This window comes from Gossypium hirsutum, chromosome D10, assembly GCF_007990345.1.
Source record: "Gossypium hirsutum isolate 1008001.06 chromosome D10, Gossypium_hirsutum_v2.1, whole genome shotgun sequence".
NCBI lineage: Eukaryota > Viridiplantae > Streptophyta > Magnoliopsida > Malvales > Malvaceae > Gossypium > Gossypium hirsutum.
In genome coordinates, this window is record NC_053446.1 from 18,824,198 (window position 1) to 18,835,794 (window position 11,597).

Consider the following 11,597-nt stretch of genomic DNA (forward strand, 5'->3'; position numbering starts at 1 on the left):
TATATATTAAAAAATTTCTTATATAATCGTAAAAGAGATATTAATAATTTTAAAATATTGAATTAATTATCACTATATATAGTTTAGGGTTTTCAATTTAGGGTATATGATAAATTTAAGATTTAAGGTCGGTTTAATAGTTCATATTTTAAGGTTTTAATTTAGGTAGGGAATATATATGTGGATTTAGGTATTATGGATTAGGTATATTATGGTTTAATTAAGGGTTGGGATTTAAGGTTTAAGGGTTAGGGGTTAGGGGTGTAGGGGGTAGATGTTAGGGTTAAGAGTTAGGGATTTAGGGTTTAAGGTTCCAGGGGTCGAGTTAGGATTTTGTGTTTAGATTATTATTTATTTATATTTTAAATACGTTATTATGTAGTTGTAAAAGATAATATATAATAAAATTGTTTAGAGTTTTTAATTAGTTTAGGGTATAGGATAAATTTAAAATTTAAGGCCGGTTTAGGAGTTCATATTTAAATTAAGGTTTAGGGAGTACTATATATATGGATTTAGGGATTATGGATTAGGGATTAAGGGTTGGTCGGGATTTATGGTTTAGGTGTTAGTGGTTTAATAAGGGGTTGCACGTTTGTGGTTAAGAGTTAGGGATTTAAGAGGTTTAGGGTTTTAAGAGGGTCGGGTTAGAGTTTTGGGTTTAGATTATTATTATTTATTTATATTTTAAATATATGTTCTTATGCATTAATTGTAAAAGATGTATAATTTAGGGTTTAAATTATGCCTTGAGAGAGATATATAGACTTAAATATTTATATCATTTCAATGGTTAAGGTTAAGGTTCACTTGAGATTTGAAATTTTATACAATTAATTAATTAATGCTTTTATATTTTAAAAAAATTGAATCTAAACCATTTGATATATTTAAATATAACCTTAAATAGAAATAATAAATAAGTTAAAAAAAGTAATAGCTTGCTATGAATAATTTAGATATTACTTAAGAAATAAAATTAAATTTAAATTTAAAATACAAAAATAAAAATGAAATATAAAAACTCTAAAATTTTTAATTTTATCTATTTTTTTATAGATATTACTTAAAAAACAAAATTTTTTAATTTTATAAATATAACTTAAAAAAACTATGTATTCAAATATCCCATAACGGCGCCGTTTGAATAAAGAATTTTATTTAACATTAGCGGCGTTTAGGACAAAAATGCCGCAAAATTGCTAATAATATAGACGAAATTACAGTGAAGTATTTGGCTGTGAATTTAATGGATTTAGCGGCGCTAGGAAAAACGCCACTAAATGTGCATTAGCGGCGATATTATGGAAACGCCGCAAAATTTTATCATTTTTGTAAACAAAACGGTGTCGTTTTACCTGGCATATTAACGGCAATAGTGGCATTACGCCGAAAACGCCGCAAATTGTCGGGTTTTTTTAATGAAACGGTGTCGTTTACATTAAGGGCATTAGTGGCTCCATGGTAAAAGCGCCGCAAAGTTTTCGGGGTTTTTAAACCAAACGGTGTCGTTTTCCCTGGCACATTAATGACATTAGTGGCGCTATGGTGAAAACGCCGCAAAGTTTCGGGTTTTTTAAACAAAACGGTGTCGTTTTGCCTTTACGGTATTAGTGGCGCTGTGTTAAAAACGCCGCAACGTTTCATTCTGGTTCAAAAAAGACGCTGTCATTTTATTCCCCTCCCATTTTATTCCCCAGTTCATTTTTCCCATACCCAAAATCTTCATTCCCTCTAAATTTTCCCCAAAATATCCCCAAGGCAAGAACCCTAAACCTTCCCCAAATTTGCTGCGCTCCAGGACCCGAACCTTCCCCAAATCTGTTGCTTTGAAAATAACCGTCCCTTCTGCCGTCGATCGTCTACCGTCGCATTCGTCGACCGTCGCAATCCTCTACCATCGCACTCCTCTGCCGTCGAAGAAATCGGTAAGGTTTTCCTCTTTTTCTCAAAAATCATTCGGGGTTTTCGGCTTTAGCAATGTACAGGTTATACTTCTAAAGGCATTTATTGTTAAATTATTTTCTGTAGTTATCACCATAATGAGTGTTGGTATAAATTATGAAAATTATGGCATCCCTGCAACTTGGTCTATGGTTGTTTAGGTGTTGGGTTGTATCTGGAGTTTATGGTTTTATCGAGTTTTACTGCAATAGAACCATGTTGGTATAAATGCTTTTCCTTGACAAATTGAGCTTTAGTTGAACCATTTTTGCACGTTGGAATACGATGGTTCTGTTTCCAATTTAATCTTGCATGTGGTGTTAGAAGATTTTGAGAGGAGAAAGCAAAATTTCGGGACTTGTTAAATTCTTCTGTTAATATGATGTTTGTGGATTCATATGTGGTTGAAGGTTAATTTATAATTTGAGACTTGTTAAATGATACAATTTAACAAGAAATTTGGTTTAGTTTAGGAGAGTCCAGAAATTTTAAAATTCTCATAAGCATTTTAATTAAAATAAGATATTTCATTTAACTAATGGCATTATAAACATTGAGATACCAAATTATGTCAAAAATTAAAATATAAATATAAAATCTCAAATTTAAGAATAGTATAAGGACCAAAATTAAAATTTGACTAATTTTATATATCAAGACATTATAAAACTAAAAGAACTATAGTAAGAATAAGAGAGAAGAGGAGACACAAAAGTGAAAAGGATAATTCTACTTTTTCTTAGCTTCCATAAGCTTGTACATATCATTTAATTAATTAATATACATAAATTACATAAGTTACATTAATATTATACATAAATTACATAACTTAATTAATTAATATTATACATAACTTGCATTAATATTATACATAAATTACATAACTTAATTAATTAATATTATACATAACTTACATTAGTATTATACATAAATTACATAACTTAATTAATTATTACACATAAATTACATTGCTTACAGTAATATTATACATAAATTACATAACTTAATTAATTAATATTATACATAACTTACATAACTTACAACTTACATAACTTACATTTTTATAATTATTCTTAAATTACATAACTTACATTAATATTATACATAAATTACATAACTTAATTAATTAATATACATAAATTACATAACTAATTACATTAATATTATACATAAATTACATAACTTTGTTAATTAATATTATACATAACTTACATTAATATTATACTTAAATTACATAAGTTAGTTAATTAATATTATACATAACTTACAACTTACATAACTTACATTTTTTTAATTATTCGTAAATTACATAACTTACTTAATTTTCATAATAAATAACTTACATAACTTACATTAATATTATACTTAAATTACATAAGTTAGTTAATTAATATTATACATAACTTACATAACTTACAACTTACCTAACTTACATTTTTTTAATTATTCGTAAATTACATAACTTACTTAATTTCATAATAAATAACTTACATAACTTATATGACTTACATAACTTACATAGCATAATTTTCATAATACACAACTTACATAATTTGGGTAATAAATAACTTACATAATACATAACTTACATAGCTTAACTATACTTATTCCTAAATCCTAAACCCGTGCAATTTATTGTCAAGATTAGGCTTCAAGAAATAAGAAATGGACCGGTCTTGGATGAATTTGTCAAGGGTAAGCGACGGTTATCGAAATGGAGTACAAACTTTTCTAAATTTTGCATTTCAATATGCAAGCCAAGAGAACATGATTCTTTGCCCGTGTAAGAAGTGTGTCAACATAAACTGGCATTATCGTGAAGTTGTATACGAGCATCTAATTGTTGATGGGTTTGTTCGTGGTTATAAACAATGGTTTTTTCATGGAGAATGCCCGCCTAGTACTTCCTCTTCAAGGATGGATGTATCTTATGATAGTACTGCTTACCATCAGTCTGTTAGAGGGGATGACATGGAAGGGATATTGCGAGAAGCATTTAATATTCACAGTCATGGTTTACAGTCATTCCCACCCGACTTTGTGCCATCTGATGATTGTAATCTCGGTGAAAATGCTTTTACCGAACCCGGAAGAAGTGTACATCATGAAGAGCCGAATGGAGAAGCGGCAAAGTTCTACGCGCTACTTAATGAGATGAACGAAGAACTATATGAGGGATCAAAATTTTCAAAAATGTCTTTCTACATTCGTCTTTTCTAGTTAAAATGTTTGGGAGGGTGGACCGGGAACTCATTGACAATGCTGTTAGAGTTTTTGAGAGAAATGTTTCCGTTTGCAAAAATCCCTCAGTCATGCAAAGATATGAAGAAAATGATAAAAGACTTAGGTCTTGGGTACAACAAAATCCATAGTTGCCCGAATGATTGCATGTTGTACTAGGGCGATCAGAGAAACCAACAGTGCTGTCATGTATACGGCGAATCCCGTTGGATGAATAGAAACACAGAAGATGTGAACGACGATGAAAATGATGCACAGCCAAGAAAGAAGCCGGTCAAGATTTTGCGGTATTTTCCGTTGATACCAAGGCTTCAAAGGCTTTTCATGTCGTCGAAGACAGCAGAGTCAATGACGTGGCACCATGAAGGACGAACCGATGATGGACTATTAAGGCATCCGGCAGATTCTTTAGCTTGGAAATCATTTGAAAATAAATTTTCAAGCTTTGCAAGCGATCCCAAGAGTGTGAGGCTTGGCCTAGCATCTGATGGATTTAATCCTTACAAGATCATGAGTACTGCATACAGTACTTGGCCAGTAGTGCTTGTTCTTTACAATCTGCCTCCGTGGATTTGCATGAAGCAATCTTCCCTTATTTATCTATGATTATCCTTGGAGAGAAAGGGCCCGGGAATGATATCGACATTTATTTACAGCCACTTATTGAAGAGTTAAAACAATTATGGGCTGATGTCAAGACATACGATGTGCTGAGGAAGGAGAACTTTAATTTACGTGCAGCTTTGATGTGGACCATTAATGACTTCCCCGCTTATGCCAATTTATCCGGTTGGAGTACCAAGGGTCGTTATGCGTGCCCTTGTTGTGCTGCACAAACATGTTCGCAATGGTTAAACAATGGGAAGAAGTTCTCTTACATGGGGCATCGTCGGTGGTTACCAAAAAATCATAGATTTAGATATCAGAGTTCGGCATTTGACGGTACTGAAGAGTTCAGAGAAGCTCCTTTGCAGACAAGTGGATCTGAAATCTTGTTAATGTTGGAAGATATGAATTTCAGTTATGGAAAGATGAATCAACCGGCAAACACGCAAAGAAATAGAAGATCAAATGATGAAGCTGATGATAACTCCGATGAAGAGGATGATCCTAATGAGGCAGACTTGTGGAAAAAAAGAAGTATTTTTTTTGAGTTGCCTTATTGGGAGCACCACCTTTTACGACACAATCTTGATGTTATGCATATTGAGAAAAATGTCTGCGAGAACATTGTCTGTACAATTTTGAATGTAGACAGAAAATCAAAAGATAATCTTCAGAGTCGACTTGGTTTAGTTCAGATGGGAATTCGACCTGATCTTCATCCGAATCCACTTTCGAATGGTAAATATCGGTTGCCGCCTTCTATTTTCTCAATGTCAAAGACAGAGAAAGAAGTGTTCTGCATGGTGTTGAAGGATATAAAGGTTCCAGATGCGTATGCATCTAATATATTTCGATGTGTTAGTGTTGATCGAAGACTATATTCACTAAGTGTTAAAGATCGAAGACTATATTCGCTAAAATCACATGACTATCACATCTTGATGCAAGATTTACTGCCAGTTGTTCTACGATGTTGTATTTCGAAGAAGGTGACGTTTTGTATAATTGAACTATCCAATATAATGAAAGCCATTTGTGGCAAGGTTTTGGATGTTCAAGAACTTTAGAAGGTACAGGATCGAGCCGCTTTAACTTTATGCAACATGGAGAAAATCTTCCCACTTTCCTTTTTCACTATTATGGTTCACTTGATAATCCATCTCCCGCATGAAGCAATTCTTGGCGGACCCGTTTTCTATCGATGGATGTATCCCATAGAAAGGTGTTAATTACAATTTTTAAAAATTTCCTTCATTCACCTATATGCCTTTAGTTACAACTTTTGAGAATATTGTATACTGTGTTTAGGTTCCTATCCAAATTAAAGTCTTATTGCCGCAACAAGCGTTATCCAGAAGGATCGATTGCTGAAGGCTACTTGGCAGAGGAATGTATGACCTTTTGTTCAAGATATTTGGAAGATGTTGAAACAAGGTTGAACAGACCAAGTAGAAATGCTGGACTCACGGATCATAACTTTGCCGATAATTATTTGTTCCAAAGTTTTGGAGAACCAATCGGTAAAGTTGAAATTGCAGAATTAGATGATTTGTCGTGGGTACAAGCACATCGATATGTTCTATTTCACCACGAATCAATGGAACCTTTACGCAAGTAAGTTCTAGAAATTTGATAAATATTCATCATTTAAAAATTGTTTATAGTCTAACAACCTGAACATATTTTTAACATAGCGAGTACAAACAAATATTGAGATCTCGTTCGCGCTCCCGAAGAACACAACATCGAGATATCAATAAGTTGTTTACAGAATCTTTTCATGAATGGTTAAGCCAAACGGTATGTAATTGGAGCTTTCACCGACAAATAATAATATTTACTCAAAACATTTTTAATTACTCAGTTTACTTTCCATTCAATAGGTTTGGAGTGGGAAGAACGTCACCGACGAAGTTAAATGGCTTTCCCAAGGTCCAAATCGAGTGGTTAAAAGATGTAGTGCGTTCCTCATAAACGGATTCAGATTTCATACAAAATATCGCGAGAGATTGAGGAGAACGCAAAATTGTGGAATAGTTGTTAATTCCTCAATTACAAGTTATGCTAGTGCTAGGGACAATAATCCTGTGGAGGGAAATGTGGAATATTTTGGACTTCTTACTGACATAATTGAGTTGGATTACTACGGCAAATGGAAAGTTGTCTTATTTCGAGGTGATTGGGCCGATGTTAATACTGCACGTGGAATAAAGCAAGATCAATTTAGTTTCACAATAGTAAACTTCGCTCGATTGATTCACACAGGACAACAATTGATTGACGAGCCGTATGTATTTTCTTCTCAAGTCAAACAAGTTTTTTACTCAAAAGATCCAACTGATGAGGGTTGGTACGTTGTACTCCATAACATCCCTAGAGACTTGTTTGACATGGGCAGTGGAAGTAGAGATGACATTGACGACAGAACACAAACTTTGCCATTTCCAGAACAGAACTTAAACGAAAACATCCCTAGTACTAGTACGCAATTTCAATGGGTCCGCCAGGATACGGATGAAGATATTTACGAATTATAATGTAGTAAGCTTTTACAATTATCTAATTATATTTACGAATGATGATATTTCAACTATTTTATATGTGATATTATTGTTGTAATTGTATACTATGTTTTCAACTAATTTATTTGTATTGCAGATAAAATGCCTAGAAAAAAGTGCGATCGCACCGCATTGTTCAAGGTACTCCAAACTCGGCGGAAACAAACATCACTGAACAACAGACTGCTATTGGATGTTCGACTGTTCCGGTTACACCTGAGGAACCTATAGAAGTTCAAAGTAATTTAACATTTAATTTACATGTGTGTTGACTTCTTGTTTATTTTTTTTAAATTTCGTATATTACAATACTTTTATTTTTCAGATGAAACTGGTGGGACGCGGAGAGTTCACGGACGTACGGTACTGAGCGATTTATACGAGCTAAATCCAGTCGAGCGTGTCCAAGTATCCAGTAATAGCTTTGGTCAGCCTGTTGGATTAGAAGCTCGCCTTTTAGCAGGATACATGGGCATTCTAGCACGGAATGCAAATATGTTGCCAATTAACTTCGAGTCATGGCATAAAGTGCCCGAGAGTAACAAGAACCAAGCTCTCGATAACATTAAGGTAACAAAACGTGTATGTCATTTATAATACTTGGGTTTAAGTTTCGTTTACATTTACTTTCTTAAGTTGTGTTTTTTGTAGGCGAGATTTGCTCTAGAGGTCTCCGATGTTATGTAAAGAAGGCATTGGGAAAAAGATGGAGAGACCATAAGAGCACTTTAAAGAAAGACTATTTTAAGACAAAAACAACACTCGACGAGAGATTACAAAATGTCCCGCCGGGAATGCTGAAGTACTAGTGGGAAGAGGTCATTAGATTTTGGACTTCGAAGAAAGAAGAGGTATGTGTAACTTATAAAATTTTGTAATTATTTTAGTGTATAGTATTTCCTAATTAATGTACTAATAATTTCATAATGTAGGATCGTGAACGAGTTGGAAAAAATAGTAGGAAGCAACAAAAATTCACTCACACAGCTGGGTCGAAAAGTTTTGCGTGTGTAGCTCATGCAGAGGTATTTTGAATTTTTTAATATTGGCAGATATTTATTACTTTCTATCAATTAATATTTTTACTATTGTATTGTAGGAACTATCGTCCGGTCAAAAAGTTGGACGCGTTCAACTTTTTGACATTACATATAGGAAGAAATGGAAACCCTATGACTCCTGAAGCAGCAGAAATTATGGTACGTTTGCTTAATACAATTAACTAATAATTATTTATAGTGTTTATTTTCTAATGATTTATTTCATTTATTGTAATGCAAATATTTTTAAGTTATGTTGCATTGGGTTTTTAATATATATTGCGTTCCTAACTATGTGATTTATTCTTTAGGAAAAATTAAAGGATAAAAAGGCGGAGTACGAAGCGATTGCTTCCAGTGATAGTTCTGTTCATATTGACGACATTGATAACCGGATTATCACTGAAGTTTTGGGTCCTGAAAGGTATGGTCGGGTTCGATTTCAAGGATCTTTTGTTAACCCATCCCAATATTTTGGATCTAGCTCGCAACAATATATGCCTTCGAGGAGTCGAGCTGAAGCTGAAGTTCAGAGGTTAAGAGACCAGATGGCTCAGATGCAAGCGACAACAACTGAGCAAATTACACAACTTAAAGCGGAGGCAACATCGAGAGAAGCTGAGGTTCAAAAAAGATATGAAGAACTCCAGCTACAACTTAAAGCAGATGCAGCAGCGAGTGAAGCTGAGGTTCAACGAAAGTATGAAGAACTTCAGCAGTAGCTTAAAACAGATGCGGCAGCAAGAGAAGCAGAGGCGGCAGCGAGAGAAGTACAGGCTGTAACGAGGGAAGCAGAGGCTATAGCAAGGGAAGTAGAGGCTGCAGCGAGGGAAGCAGAGCAGCGTGAAAAGTTCGATGAACTCCAGCAGTAGCTTCAGAGTATGATGAAGATGTTTTAACAGTCGCAATAGTCGCCGTCTTAGACTATCGTGTAAATATACTTCAATTTTGACTTTTAATTATCATTTTAACTTTTAACATTTTTGTAAGAATAATACGAATTTTATTTTATTTATTACTATTTATTATAATATTTGTTTAATATATAGATTTATTACTTTTGGCTGGTTTAGATATGATTTCTTCTGATTTGTTTTTACAGGAGGGCTGAAAATATAAAAAAATTTATTTTACAAATCTGCCAAATTTAGTGGCGTTTTTCAAAGAAAACGCCACTAAAGGTGTTGGCCTTTAGTGGCGTTTTTTGGTAAAAGCGCCGCTAAAGATAAGGGTCTTTAGCGGCGTTTGTGGAAAAAAGCGCCACTAAAGATCATGGTCTTTAGCGGCGTTTGTGGGGAAAGCGCCGCTAAAGATTAGGATCTTTTGTGGTGTTTGTGGTCGAGGCGCCGCTATAGATCAGGGTCTTTTGCGGCGTTTGTGGGAAAAGCGCCGCTAAAGACCCTAAACTTTAGCAACACTTGTCGCAAAAACGCCGCTAAAGACCCTGATCTTCAGCGGCGACTCTCGAAAAAATGCCGCTAAAGACCCTGATCTTTAGCGGCGCTGTCATTAGCGGCTTCTGTTGCGGCGCTTTTCAAAGCGCCGCTAAAAGTATTTGCGGCGCTAAAAAACGCCGCTAAAGGCCTAAAAAAGCGCCGCTAAAAGCCTGTTTTGGTGTAGTGTTAATAAAAACATTTCGTATTAAACAATATTATTTGTTATCATTTAAATGTAAATTTGACCAATATATAATAAATACAACGAAATATCAATTTTTTCAACTTATAATAAAAAAATATAATTGAAACATTACTTGAGAATATATCAAAGAATGAGATAATTGAAATGGTTTTAGATTTTATTATTATTAGCGGCGCTTTTTCAAAAACGCCGCTAAAGGTCCGAGCATTAGCGGCGCTTTTTCAAAAACACCGCTAAAGGCCCGAGCATTAGCAGCGCTTTTTTAAAAAAACCGTGAAAGTCCCGAGCATTAGCAGCGCTTTCTCAAAAACGCCGCTAAAGGCCCGAGCATTAGCGGCGTTTTTTTAAAAACGCCGCTAAATGCCCTAAAAACTCAGAAAACGGTGTCGTTGGGCTTAGGCTTTTTGCGGCGCTTTTTAAAAAATGCCGCTAATTCTTATTTTTAGCGGCGTTTTTCAAAAAGTGCCGCTAGTGCTCAACCTCATAGTTTTTGGGATTTTTTCTTATGAAAATCTAAAAAAACTTCATAGTTTTTCACTCTCCAAAATTGAGCTTGCTTGGTTTGCAATATGAAAAGTTATTCCAAATATGAGTTTTTCATCTTTCATTTCTGAAATTAGGTATGTTTTTCATAAATTTGATCTATTTTCTTCTTCTTTTTATAATATGTTTTTCGTTGCCGCATCCTGGTATGAAACTGTTGAATGTTTCTTCTTATTTCACTGTCATTTTCTTTTTGTTGTTTGTTTCATCTTGATTTTTCTTTTGGCATGAGTTTTTGGGAAGCCAAATATTTTACTTTTCTTTCTAGTATGAAAGCTAACATAAATATATTTTCCATGGGTTTATTTGTTTTGGGTTTAGTGAGAATTTTTTTTCTAAGTTTTGATATAATGGAGGTCTGGGGGATTTAGGCACAATGCCTTTCTTGTTTTTTTTTTCTTTTCATATTTTTTTAATCACTTTTGGTCTTTTGATAAAAGATAATCTTTACCATATTAGAAAAAAAACCTTTGTTATGATTGACCTTCTTCTGCTTTTGTTTATGGCTTTCTTCATCAACTTGTTTAAAGACTTTTTAATCATGTTCTTATTACCATTATTATTTCCAATTCAATTTATAGGGGTTAGGAAAATTTTCTGGAAATGACTTTGATTGTGTGTAGAATGATCTAAATTTAGCAAGAGATAACAATAAAAATCAAGTTTTGGGAAGGTATATTAGCTTAAGTGCCAAAGCATTTCAATGATACAACTCCTACAAAAAGCTCTTGTAAAATAAAAATAAAACGCAGCTTTGAAAAGAATGAATGTAATAGAAACATGAAAGGGATGTTGCATACCTAGCAAACGTTTGTAATTATTGTAGAACTTCCTCTTTATTGTTTAACAATCTTCACAAAGCTTGCCTTATCTCATAAATTAGTTGATCTTCTTCATTCACTGACAATAATTTCATTAACATGATTAGGCTTTAAACCAATAGCAAAGACATGCGAAAATAGTTTTGTCACAAATTCAAAATGTTTGGTTTCAATCAAGGCATCAAGTAGGATATTATAGT